The sequence below is a fragment of the Micromys minutus genome, assembly GCF_963924665.1.
Source record: "Micromys minutus genome assembly, chromosome: 6".
Taxonomy (NCBI): Eukaryota; Metazoa; Chordata; class Mammalia; order Rodentia; family Muridae; genus Micromys; species Micromys minutus.
In genome coordinates, this window is record NC_137975.1 from 55,053,661 (window position 1) to 55,065,449 (window position 11,789).

The following is an 11,789-nucleotide window of genomic DNA, read 5'->3' on the forward strand; positions in this document are numbered from 1 at the left end:
CGTCTGCCTTTATATGTTACTTGTCTTTTTTCCCTTACAGTTTGTAGGATTCTTCCTTTGTTTTGAATATTTGGTGTTTTGACTATTATGTTTCAGGAGGAGTTTCTTTTCTGGTCCAATTTATTTGGAGTTCTGTATGCTTCCTTTCTGTTCCTTGTCATCTTGTTCTTAAGGACAGGGAAGTTTTCTGATTTCTTTTCTTGATTTTCAATCTTCAGGGTTGTCTCCTTTTGTGTTTTCTTTATTATTTCCATTTCTGTTTTTAATTCCTTTATCTGTTTGGTTGTGTTTTCCTGTAGTTCTTTAAATGATTTTTCCTGGTTCCTCTGTAATTTTTTAAGGGAGTTATTTATGTGCTTCTCCAAGATCTCCATCATCATCATGAAGTATGATTTCAACTCTAAGTCATGGTTTTTTAATATGTTTTGCAATCCACTACTTGCTGTGGTATGAGAGCTGGGTTCTAATGTTTCCAGGTCTTGGTTTCAATTGCTTAGGTTCTTTTGCTTTCCTCTTGCCATTGTGTTATATGTGATTATAGGTGATCTTGTTGTCTCTGATTGGAGCCTGTCTCTCCTATGGATCTGAGGGCCTGTGGGCTCAGGAAAGAAATTGTTTCTGGGTGTTTGGCTCCAGTGAGTTCTGACTGCAGTGACTCCATTCTATCTCTGGAGACAGGTGGGAGAGCTCTTGTTGAGGCTTTTCTGGGGACTCAGCCATGTGCAGGCAGATTCTGAGTCTTGATGGTGGTCACACTGCACTCTCTTTAGACCGGAAATTACCTGATCTCAGAGTGTTCCACACTAGCTGGTCTCCAAGGGCTCCTGGCTATTTCTACTGGGACAGCCTGAAGGGTCTGTGGTGGGCTCAGTCAGAAGAGTACTTGCAATGCTTATCGGGGCGTCTCAGCTGTCTGTGGGCAAGCCTGAGTCTTGATGGGAGTCACCCACTTTTTTTGCTGGGCCAGAGAGGACCTGATTCCACAGTTCACCTCCCTATCTGCTCAGGTGATCACCATGTGTTCCCTTCCCGGACAGCTGGTGAGGGTACATGGCAGGTTTAGGGCTTACTGTGGGTTCAGTGGGGAGAGCGCTCGCAAGGCTTCTCTGAGGGCTCAGCCTGTGCAGATGGGTACTGAGTCTTCTGTATCAGGTCTTAAAATATCCAAAATTCTTCTGCTCAGAATGGAAAGAGTTCCTGCCACTCTTCTGAGCTCCCAGGGACCCATGCGCCGGAGGGCCTCAGGTCCTGATGCAATTGGGCCGGTGTGGCCTTGGGCGGGAAGTGAGCGTGCGCGCTCACACACACACACACACACACACACACACACACACACACACACACACACACACACACATACACACCAGTTCCACTGCTTGAACCGTGAGAGTTCTGTACAGCCTTTCCCAGGGTAGATCATTGGCAGAAGAAGCTGAATTTCCCCTCTGCTTAGGATGGAAAGTGTTCCTGTTGCTCTTCCAGGCACCCAGGGACCTGTGCGCACGCTGGCCGCTCATCCAGATTCACCTGGGCTGGGTCTGGCCTTGGGCAAGCGATTTTTTTTAACTTTCATTATTAAAAATATTTTGTGTAATTTTCTACTACAAAATAAAATCGTGACAGAATGAGGCTCAGAAAAAAATAGCTTTATATCCTCTTTAATGCCTGTATCTATTATCTGCATTGAGTTGTTCTACATCTTCTAATTTTAGATTTTCTTGTTCTCTTTACTTCACTTTATGCTCTGCCCATATGTACATTGATTTACAATAAACACATATTCTTAGATAGATTCTTTATATTAGAGATGACAAGGGTTTCTTTTTTCTTTATAAGATTTTGCGATGTTCTACATTTATCAGAAAAAAAAATTAAACTTCATTTTCTTCAGAGCTGAATAGTATTTCTGACCTGACAAATCCATAGAGTAATGATAAGAAAAGGCTGATATGCACCATGAAAATAGACAGGCAGGCTAATGAGATTGAACAGAAGAGTGGGAAATAAAAGGGTAAAGTTATGCCCACCCAGTTACTGGCAAAAGAGGCAAAAGCACACTTTAGAAGATAACCTAGTCAACAAACGGCACCAGAAGTGCTGGGTTTCTACCTGCAGAAGAATGAAATTAGATTCTTATTTTTCACTGTGTACAAAAATCAATTGAAAAATGAATCAAAGGCCTTAATTAAAAGGCCTGAAACACTGAAACTTTTAGAAGAAAACACATGGGATAACCTGAGGATATTTGGGATAGGGAAGAATTCAGAACACCAGCAGCATAGGAACTGTCGCAGCAGGTGGACAAAATGACATTGCAAAGTCTCTGTACCAAAGGAATCAACCAACAGCATTAACAGATACCCTAAAGAGTGGAAGAAAATCTTTATCAGCTACACATCGGATGAGTGGCTAATATCCAGAATTGACTAAAAATTACAGAATTTAAACAACAAAAAATTAAAAACAGCAATTAAAAATGGACAAAAAATATACCCATGGCCATAAGTATTTTAAAGGTATTCAATATTCCTTTCCACCAGGGAAATTCAAATTAAAACTTCTCCGAGCTAGTACTATACCCCACTCAGAACAGCAATTATCGATATATCTGACAACAAATATAGGAAAAGGATGTGGAGAGAAACAAATCCTTATTTACTTTTGGTGGGGATGCAAATTACTAGTCATTGTGGTAATCAGTTTTGAGATTTATTAAAAAAATGTTACAAACACAATTAGCATATGACTCAAATATTTCATCACTGTACCTATGACCAAAGTATTCTATTTCCTCCATAGGGATATTTATTTGTGCCCCCATGTCAAGTGCTGCTTTATTTCTTGTAGCATAAAATTAGAATCTACTATGTTGTGCATACCCAGATAAACTAGCAATAAAAACATCTGCACATACATGACATAGAATACAACTCCATGTTAATAAAACTGAAATAATGGCGTTCATGGGAAACATGCATGTAAACAATACATTATAATCATGTTCATCTTGTGTAAGAATCTCGTGTTCTCTTTCCACTCCTGTTAATCTCCTTCCTCCTCCTAATCTGCTTTGATTCTATATTCATTTATTTCAATTTACTGAGCTGCATTAGTGTTGTTCATAGGAACATGGGACAGGAGTGTAGTCATTGAGCAAGTAGCAATGCCACTAAAGAAAATGTTGCTTTCTCCCTATCAACTACTGTATATAAATCCTCATGGAAGGAATGGGTCTCCTTCACATATCCCCTGTCTGGGACAGGAAGCTAACTGCTATATTCTTAAGCAGACCTCAACCAGGCAACCAAGCACAGGTATATTGGGTTCAATGGTCCAAAAACAAAGCTGGAGAAATGGCTGTGTGGATAAGAGCATTTGCTGCACAAATATGAGGATCTCAGTTCAATTCCCAGTATTAATGTTCAAAAGCCACATGGGGTTTATCTTTTTCCCGGAAGCTGAGAGAAAGTGATCATTTGTTAGCTGACAGCCTAGCTCCAGGCCCATTGGGATAGCCTACTCATGCTAAAAGGCAGAAAATGAAAAAAAAAGGACATTCAAGATCCTTCTTGAGTTCCATGTTTCACAGTCACCCCCTCTCGTCTCCCTCCCTCCCTCCTTCCCTCCGTCCCCCTCCCTCCCTCCCCCCTCCCCTTTTTTATGTGTGCATGCAAGACACATACACACACACACACACACACACACACACACTCACACACATCAACTATACACAAATCTAACAGTCATATAATTCCCCGAAAATCAGTGAGTAATCAGTGTATTTCGTACCTCTCTGTTCCCTAAATTTCTTCTACCTCTGACTTTTTTCTTTTATGCTAGCCCTCAGCTTTGGAGAATGATATAGATATTGAATTATAGATGACTATTTGACAGTCTGGTACATCAGCACTTTCAACTCCTTGATAATAGTCATGTACTACCACCAGGAAAATGGGAAGGCACACTTTCACACTTTCACTCCCTCTTCAAATCATGACCATCTTCTGTGTGCATGTGTGTGTGTGTGTGTGTGTGTGTGTGTGTGTGTGTGTGTGTGTGTGCTTATGCATGTGAATATACATGTTCAACTTGCTCAGCCCTTCCAGTGTTATTTGTATGCACCCGAGCTCAAGGCGGACCACTTTAATTAACAGAACTCTCCCTCTCTCTGCATTCCTATTTGCCTGTAGTTCTTTGTCTGGGGCAGGAGCCATGAGTTTTCCTCATCAATATTAGTATGAATGTAGTTATTGCCTTTGTTCTGGCCTTGTTTAAACAGCCATATTGTGTAACATCATGGGTGTAGCTTTAGATTTCTTGGTCCTCTCTGGATCTTACAATTTTCAACACCCTCTTCTGTGATGGTTTCTGTTTCTTCAAGACATAACCACCCATAATCACCTCTTCTCCTCACTGTGGCTGATATTGGGTTTTTTTTTTTTTAATTGAGCTTTCTCACTGTGACTGGTACTGGGTTTTTTTTTTTTTTTTAGTGATCTTTCTGTTGGGAAAAAAGTTTCTTTCATGAGTGATTAGACTATTTACAATGCAGTTAGGAATTATTCAGTTTAGGTAACATGTTGCTTGTTAGTTCTCTGAGATTCATGGTCTTACAAGTGTCACATGATTGTATACGTTTGTAAGGCATGATTTGCATCTTTTTAGATGACCCTCATATCTTGGTAGTAACTGAGTGATGGTTCTTTACATTAACGTCAGCAAAACAAGTATTGTATTTCACATTGACACTGTCATATACCTATATATGTTGTCCAATTTAAATATAGTATATGACAAGTGCTAAAAATAATTTTAAACTTTCAGTCCAAATTTGCTATTATTGCACAAGAAACTATACTAATATTTTTGTATCAGAATGTTAATAATTAGGGTTTATAGTTAAATAGATTATAAGGTGGCAGACATGGAAGCAAACCCATGAATTACTTCACTCAGTTTCTTTACTTTCTCAGATGTAAAAACTAAATCCCAAGATTATTAATTGTCCAAGCATTACTAGTCAGCCAAAGAAAGCACGTGTCTTTGCTATTGCTGCATTGTTTTTCTTGAGGAAACAATGGTAATTCTTTCAGCCATGTTTCCTCTTGGAAGGTGTAACTTAATTCTGGGCTCTTTTTATGCTACTTTAATTTCTTGCTCTCCTACATCTATAAAATACATAAAATCAGATTTTGCCTTTCATAGCTATTGTAAAGATTATGATACCTAATCCAATGTGTCAAATGCTTTTAGAAAAATGAGAAATAGAAGAAAACGATATTTGTTCTTAATTGCTAAATCTGTAAAATACCTGGTTAACTAGTCATGTGTGTGTTCTTTATATAACGTCAGTTAACTTATTTTTCATGTTAGCAATACAAGGCAGAGAGTATGGGGGTAGTTTCTGAATCCCTTTAATAGATGAAAATTCACACACACACACACACACAAAAGAATTGTTCTAGAAATAAGATGAGAACTACTAGTTTCTGAATTCAAGCTTACATTCACGCTGCATACTACCCTTATACAATTTTTGTTCCCGTGTTAATTTCTATAACTAAATATTTCCCAATAAATTAAAAGCACCATTGAAATAAGACCACTATTATATTACATTGTATGTGTAAGGGGAGAATTCTAGATGTTGAAGTGAATAATAAGAGATGCAGACTCAATCAAATCAGTGTGACCCTTTGACTTTATGGCTCTTCAGAAGTGAATTGAGTATGGTTCCTCATGAGCTATTGATATTGCTTGTCATCTAGAAAAACGCATGCTTTGAGAGATTGATTAAAGAACTCACCTGTTAGTTTCTCTCAGCCTTATTTCCTGACACATTCTATTGCTTATAGAACAAGAAGTAGACTGAAAATGTATGTGAGTTTGATGCATGAACTCAGTATAGAGAGCTCCCTGAATCAGGGATAGGATGTTGTTGTTAATGTCAACATTGCCTCTGTTGCTTGTATAAAGCACCTAGGAATGACAAGTCATGACATAAACTTATTTCTAAGAAGTATAAATAACTGACTCTAACATCAACAAAAAATGCTACCCAAATCTCTCTTGTGAATTTCCAAGAATACCATGGGGGTATAGCCCTAAAAAGCCAGAAAAATTTGAATAAAAGTTTCAAGATGTAATCACATACAAAATGTATTCATTACTAAGAAACTAGTATGCTCTGTCTGGTTTAATTCATAGAACAACATGGGAAAGTTAAAGTTACACAAATCTCAGTTTTGGAAGCAAAAGACTTAAAGTTCAGAGAGTTTAAGCATTTCTGTAAAGTTTGGCATCTTATCTAAAAAGCTAGTCCATGGAAGAAACACAACTCACACTGTGATCTAACTAAATTCCAACCCCTATTTCTCTTGCATTGCATTTACTTCTTCTGCTCCAATATTCACAAATCTATATTCCATAAAAGCAATCACATCAAAGTGCTAAATTAAAAGTTTGTTTTAAGAGTCTTGGGTTGATTTTGCATGGTTTTTGGTTGTATTTTTGGTCTGCTGAAATGTCTCTTAGATAAGAATGTGTGGTCATACTGGAAGGCTGGTTAGTAGAGATTTACTCTAGGTTTAGGGTTCTGCAGCAGGGATTGGAGATTGGCTCTCTAATTAATACCTCTCTTCTCTCCCTACCTTCTGACATTTTTTGCCCCCTGTTGGGCATTAGCTCAACAGATTTCATAGAAGCAATTACATTATGGAGGCTTTGAAACAAAATCTGAATCATCCAGACAAATAAAATATAAAGAATTGAATTTTAATCTCATGAAAAGAGAGTGCATACTACAGGAAAATTATTTAGATATTCCATTTTAAAAGGAAACATCTTTACTTAAAACAGTATGTTTGCCTATAACACTACTCAAACCAAATTTGAAACAAATTTCTAAAGTACATTTTTACATTCAAAGGTAATGTAAAGCTTAAAACTTCAAACTATTTATTTTTCTGACTTTACCTGCTTTTAAGGATAATTTTCATTTTGTTTCTGTTTTTATGTGTATGGGTGCTTTGCTGCATGTATATGTTTGTTTGTGATTGCCTCATTCCTATGAGGGGAGAGCACAGGGTTCAGGCCATGAGACTAGAGTCATATTCAACTGGGAGCCACCATTGCGTCCTGAGAATCCAACCTGTTTTATGGAACAGTGCTCTTTGCGACTTACCTTCGGCTTTTCTTTTCTGTCTTCAAACGTAGATCATGCTGGTACTTTTAACCTATGTCTAATTTTTTTTTATGGATGGACCATGGCACATTTCAGTAAACCTTCATCAATAGCCACATACTTAATGTGCATGCCTGATAGATATATCATGTCATACTAGCAAAAGGAAAAGAGATAGCTCTCTGTAGCTTTACTTAAACATGAATAAAACACTCTGGTTCTGTATCACCTAAAGTAGCATCTGGCACAAAGTTAGGAGTTTTGTACCAATTTGTCTTGTGCTTTATGTAAATCTGTCTTCATGACTCATATAATTTTATTGTATTTAATTGCTTAGAAATAACAATATTCTTTCAGAATGTCTCCCGATTCGTAGGCTCCAGATTTTTTCTCTCATTCAACTAAAATATATTATAAGCAAATATTTTCAAATTTTCTTTTTCTTCCAGTACAAGTTTATGGTTTAATTTCATATAATATAGTTTTAATTTATACAGTGATGCAAATGATGAAATTACATAATAATTAAGTTTACATATCACCAATAGTATTTTATTGCTGTATTGTTAGCTTTGTTGGTAGGGGTGCTACCAAATGGGAACATAAGGGCTGCCTTCAGTTATATGTGAATCACAGGGTGTGCACTTGGGTTGACAGGTTTGGTGACAGCCACCATATGTATACTTGAGTCACACTTATGTCCCTGTTATTATTAATTTCATTTTAATGTTATACATTATCTTTATTTCAAACCTGTAGTATGTAATAATTAAGTAATTCAGATGTGAAATATGTTCAAAGATAATTAAAAGGGCTTAAAAAGAGATGTGTCAAATGCCCCAAAACGCTGACAGTGTATGTAAGCCAAAGAAGGACAGAAAAAATTTAAAAATACATAAATAAAAATTAAAAAATTATTTTCATTGTAGTTTTAATTTCTTTCTGGCATTGGTACATGGGTATTTTCATTGTCTGTATCCCTCAGTCATCCAGCTCCAACTCTTCCCATGGTCCCCCAAATCATTTTTAATTCATCACCTCTTCTACTGAGATTATTAATATTGCATATGTATGCAGGAACAAAGATAAGCGATATGCAATATATAATACATATACACCTTAGTAGGTCCAATTGATGCTATCTAATTACACTTTCTTGATTTTTATAGAAATCTCCCAAATGTCTGAAGGCTTGTACTGCTCTGCAAGCATTCTCAGCCACAGATTTCCAACACATATTTTCATTGGTCTCTAGGGAAAATAAAAATAACACAAACCAAAACCAAAGCCAAAAACCAAGACCAAAAAGCACCAGTTAAGGAATATGATACTTTTCAAAGAAGTTTGAAAGAATTTTTGTTGTTCCCTTGAACATTATGAGAAACTAGCAAAATGATCTGCTTAGCCAATGTTTCTCATCTTCGTGAACCTACTGTCCATTTCTGACAGAGTCCAGGGTTATTGAGCAACCCTGACATGTTCATTTTGTAAGAGTATCACCCAGTCAAGTTTTTGATCATCTTTCTTTTCTGTTCAATTTTTTATTTACTACCCCTTTCTATGGATCACTGATTCCCTGTCCTGTTTTCCAGAATAATCTTGTTAGGTGGAAAGGATCAAAGTCATGATCACTCTGGAGGTTTCTTCTTAGCCATTTTTAATCCCATATTCTATTTCCTGGGTATAAATTCGACTCTCACACACTGTCTTTAGATTAGCCCAATCTCTTATAATTCCAATCTCTTATATTCTAACTCTATGTCTATCACAATGGTTCTTAACAAAATACTTCTAGGATTTAAACAAAAACAAGAAACAATGATTCTCAATAAAATGTGATGAATCTTTCAAATTATTTTTCTTTTTAAAATTGCAATGAGTTAATACACATTTAGAGTTGAAAAAGAAAGAAAACCATGAAACCAATCTAAGGAAAAGTACCAGATACTATATTTCAGACACCAAAAATTTGTCTCACTGGTGTGTAATATATTTTGCCATTCCAACCTTTAATGTCCAATTACAAAACTATTGGAACTGTTTGTATATTATCTGTTTCTTTGTTCTCTATTTCTATTAAATCTCTCTTCATGTGAGTAAATAAATTCTTAGGCAAATGGATAGAACTAGAAAATATCATCCTGAGTGAAGTAACCCAGTCACAGAAGAACAAACATGGTATACACTTGCTGATGAGTAGCTATTAGTCCAATAGTTCTGGATACCCAAGATATAATTCACAGACCACAAAAGCTCAAGAAGAAGGAGGACCAAAATGTGGATGTTTCAGTCCTTCTTAGAAGTGTGAACAAAATACAGGAGGAAATGGAGACAAAATGTGGAGCAGAGGCTGAAGGAAAGGCGATCCAGAGACTACTCCACTTGGGGTTTCATCCCATATGCAGCCACCAAACAATCACTACTGCTGATGCCAAGAAGTGCTTGCTGGCAGAAGCCTGATATGGATGTCTCCTGAGAACCTCTGCCAAAACCTTACTGATACATATGAGGATGCTTGCAGCTAATCATCAGACTGAGCTTTGGGTTTCCTGTGGAGGAGTGAAAGGACTGAGGAGTTGAAGGGGTTTGCAACCACATAGGAAGAACAACAGTATCAACCAATCAGACACCACAGAGCTCCCAGGGACTAAATCATTAACCAAAGAGCACACATGGTGGGACTAATAGCTTCAGCCATATATGTAGCAGAGCATGGCATTGTCTGGCACTAATAGGAGACCTTGGTCCTGTGAAGGCTCATTTCCTCAGTGTAGGGGAATGCCAGGGTGGTGAGGTGGCAGTTGGTGGGTGGGAGTGGGGGCATCCTCATAGAATCAGGAGGATGAGGAGAGAGAGGGGAACCTTAAAAGGAGATAATATTTGAAATGCAAATACATAAAATATTCAATAAAAATGCAAAAATATATGAAGCAGTACTCTAGTATCTATAGTCAATGGTAATTGATAGACCATGTGATACAAAATCAGAAGTCCTTGTCACTCTATGTGTATAACATATGTGTATAATTTGTATGGAATTTCACCTTTTGTAAGTAAAAATACTATTGAAAAGTTCAACTGCTCCAAACTCATAAAACACATGTACTTTTCTTGGCTACACTACATGATCAAATTATTCTTTCTTATAGCATGTGAGACAACATTTAATGCATGTAAAGTTGCCCAGAAGTATAAATTATTTTGTAGTAAAGATGCTCTAATTTTTTTCTTTTCTACTCAAGTTGAGTTTATATATCAACTTCCTTGTGTATGAACTCTTTAGTCATGCAGAATGTTCATTTTAGCTATTGTATACTGGTCTAATTTCTCTTAACAGCATTTATCATTTTGCGAAGGAAAAGGATGAGTATGTGGTTATGACACGTCCCTTTAATCCCAAGACTCAGAATACTGATCTTTGTAAATTTGAAGTGAGCCAGGTTTACAAAGTGAGTTCCAGAACAGAAACAGATATTTCTGTATAAAGAAACCCCGTTAAAAAATTACCAAAATAAACAAAAAAAAGTTTCAAGGGAAAATGAGATTTTCAATGTTATCTGGAGTTTGTGCTTCTGCTTTTGTTTTACTCAAACTTGGAGGTGTCTACGAGTCTTTTACCTGCCCTTTGCTCCTCTTCCATTTACTGGGTTGCCTCTTCCATCCCTGAAAAGAGGGGTTTTTTTTTCTCTCAATTTTATTGGCTATTCTCTGTATTTACATTTCAAATGTTATATCCCTACTCCCCTCCCTCCTCCCTCTCAACTTGCTTCCATGAAGGTGCTCCCTCTCCCAATCACCCTCTCCACCTCAGTCCCTTGGCTGGTTGATGATGTTGTTCTTCCCATGAGGGTGCAAACCTTTCAGCTATTTCAGTCCTTTCTCTAGCTCTTTTATTGGTGTCCCTGTGTTCAGTCTGATGTTTAGCTGTAAGCATCCTCATCTGTATCTATATGACTCTGACAGAGCCTCTGAGGAGACATCCATATCTGGTTCCTGAAATGAGGTTTTGTGCCTTGTCTTATTGGATCTTGTTTTGCTGCATTTGGCTGGTAACTCTGGGAGAACTGTTTTCTGAAAAGAAACAGAAAAGGTGGATCTTGGGGAGAAGGGAGGTGAGGGGGAACCTTGAAGACTAGAGGGATGGGAAAATGTGGTTGAAATGTTCTGTATAAAAGAATAATTTAAAAAATAGATGGAGTCATTTTGTTAGGTTAAATGGAACTGATGTTTACTTTTGCACATTTTTTCTCTCTGTCATTAACCTTGCTATTTTGAATAAACCATTATTTTGATTGTGTTTATGATAAACTCTAACTTCCAGACCAGTTAACCCATCATATGTAGACACACTGTATCTTATGAATCTCTTCTGTAGATATCATCCTAGTGATTAAATTCTAATTTGTAAAATTATTTTAATGACTCTATGTAGTGAGCTTACTGGGAGAAGAAAACAAAGCATACCTATTAGTCAGTTTGTTAACTGAGTTGGTTTGTTGCTATAATTAAAGAATGCACCACAATGCCTGATATTTGGCATTTATTCCTTTGAAATGAATGACTAAATAAGAAAATCGGAGCATCATTAATAAAAGTGTAAATTCAC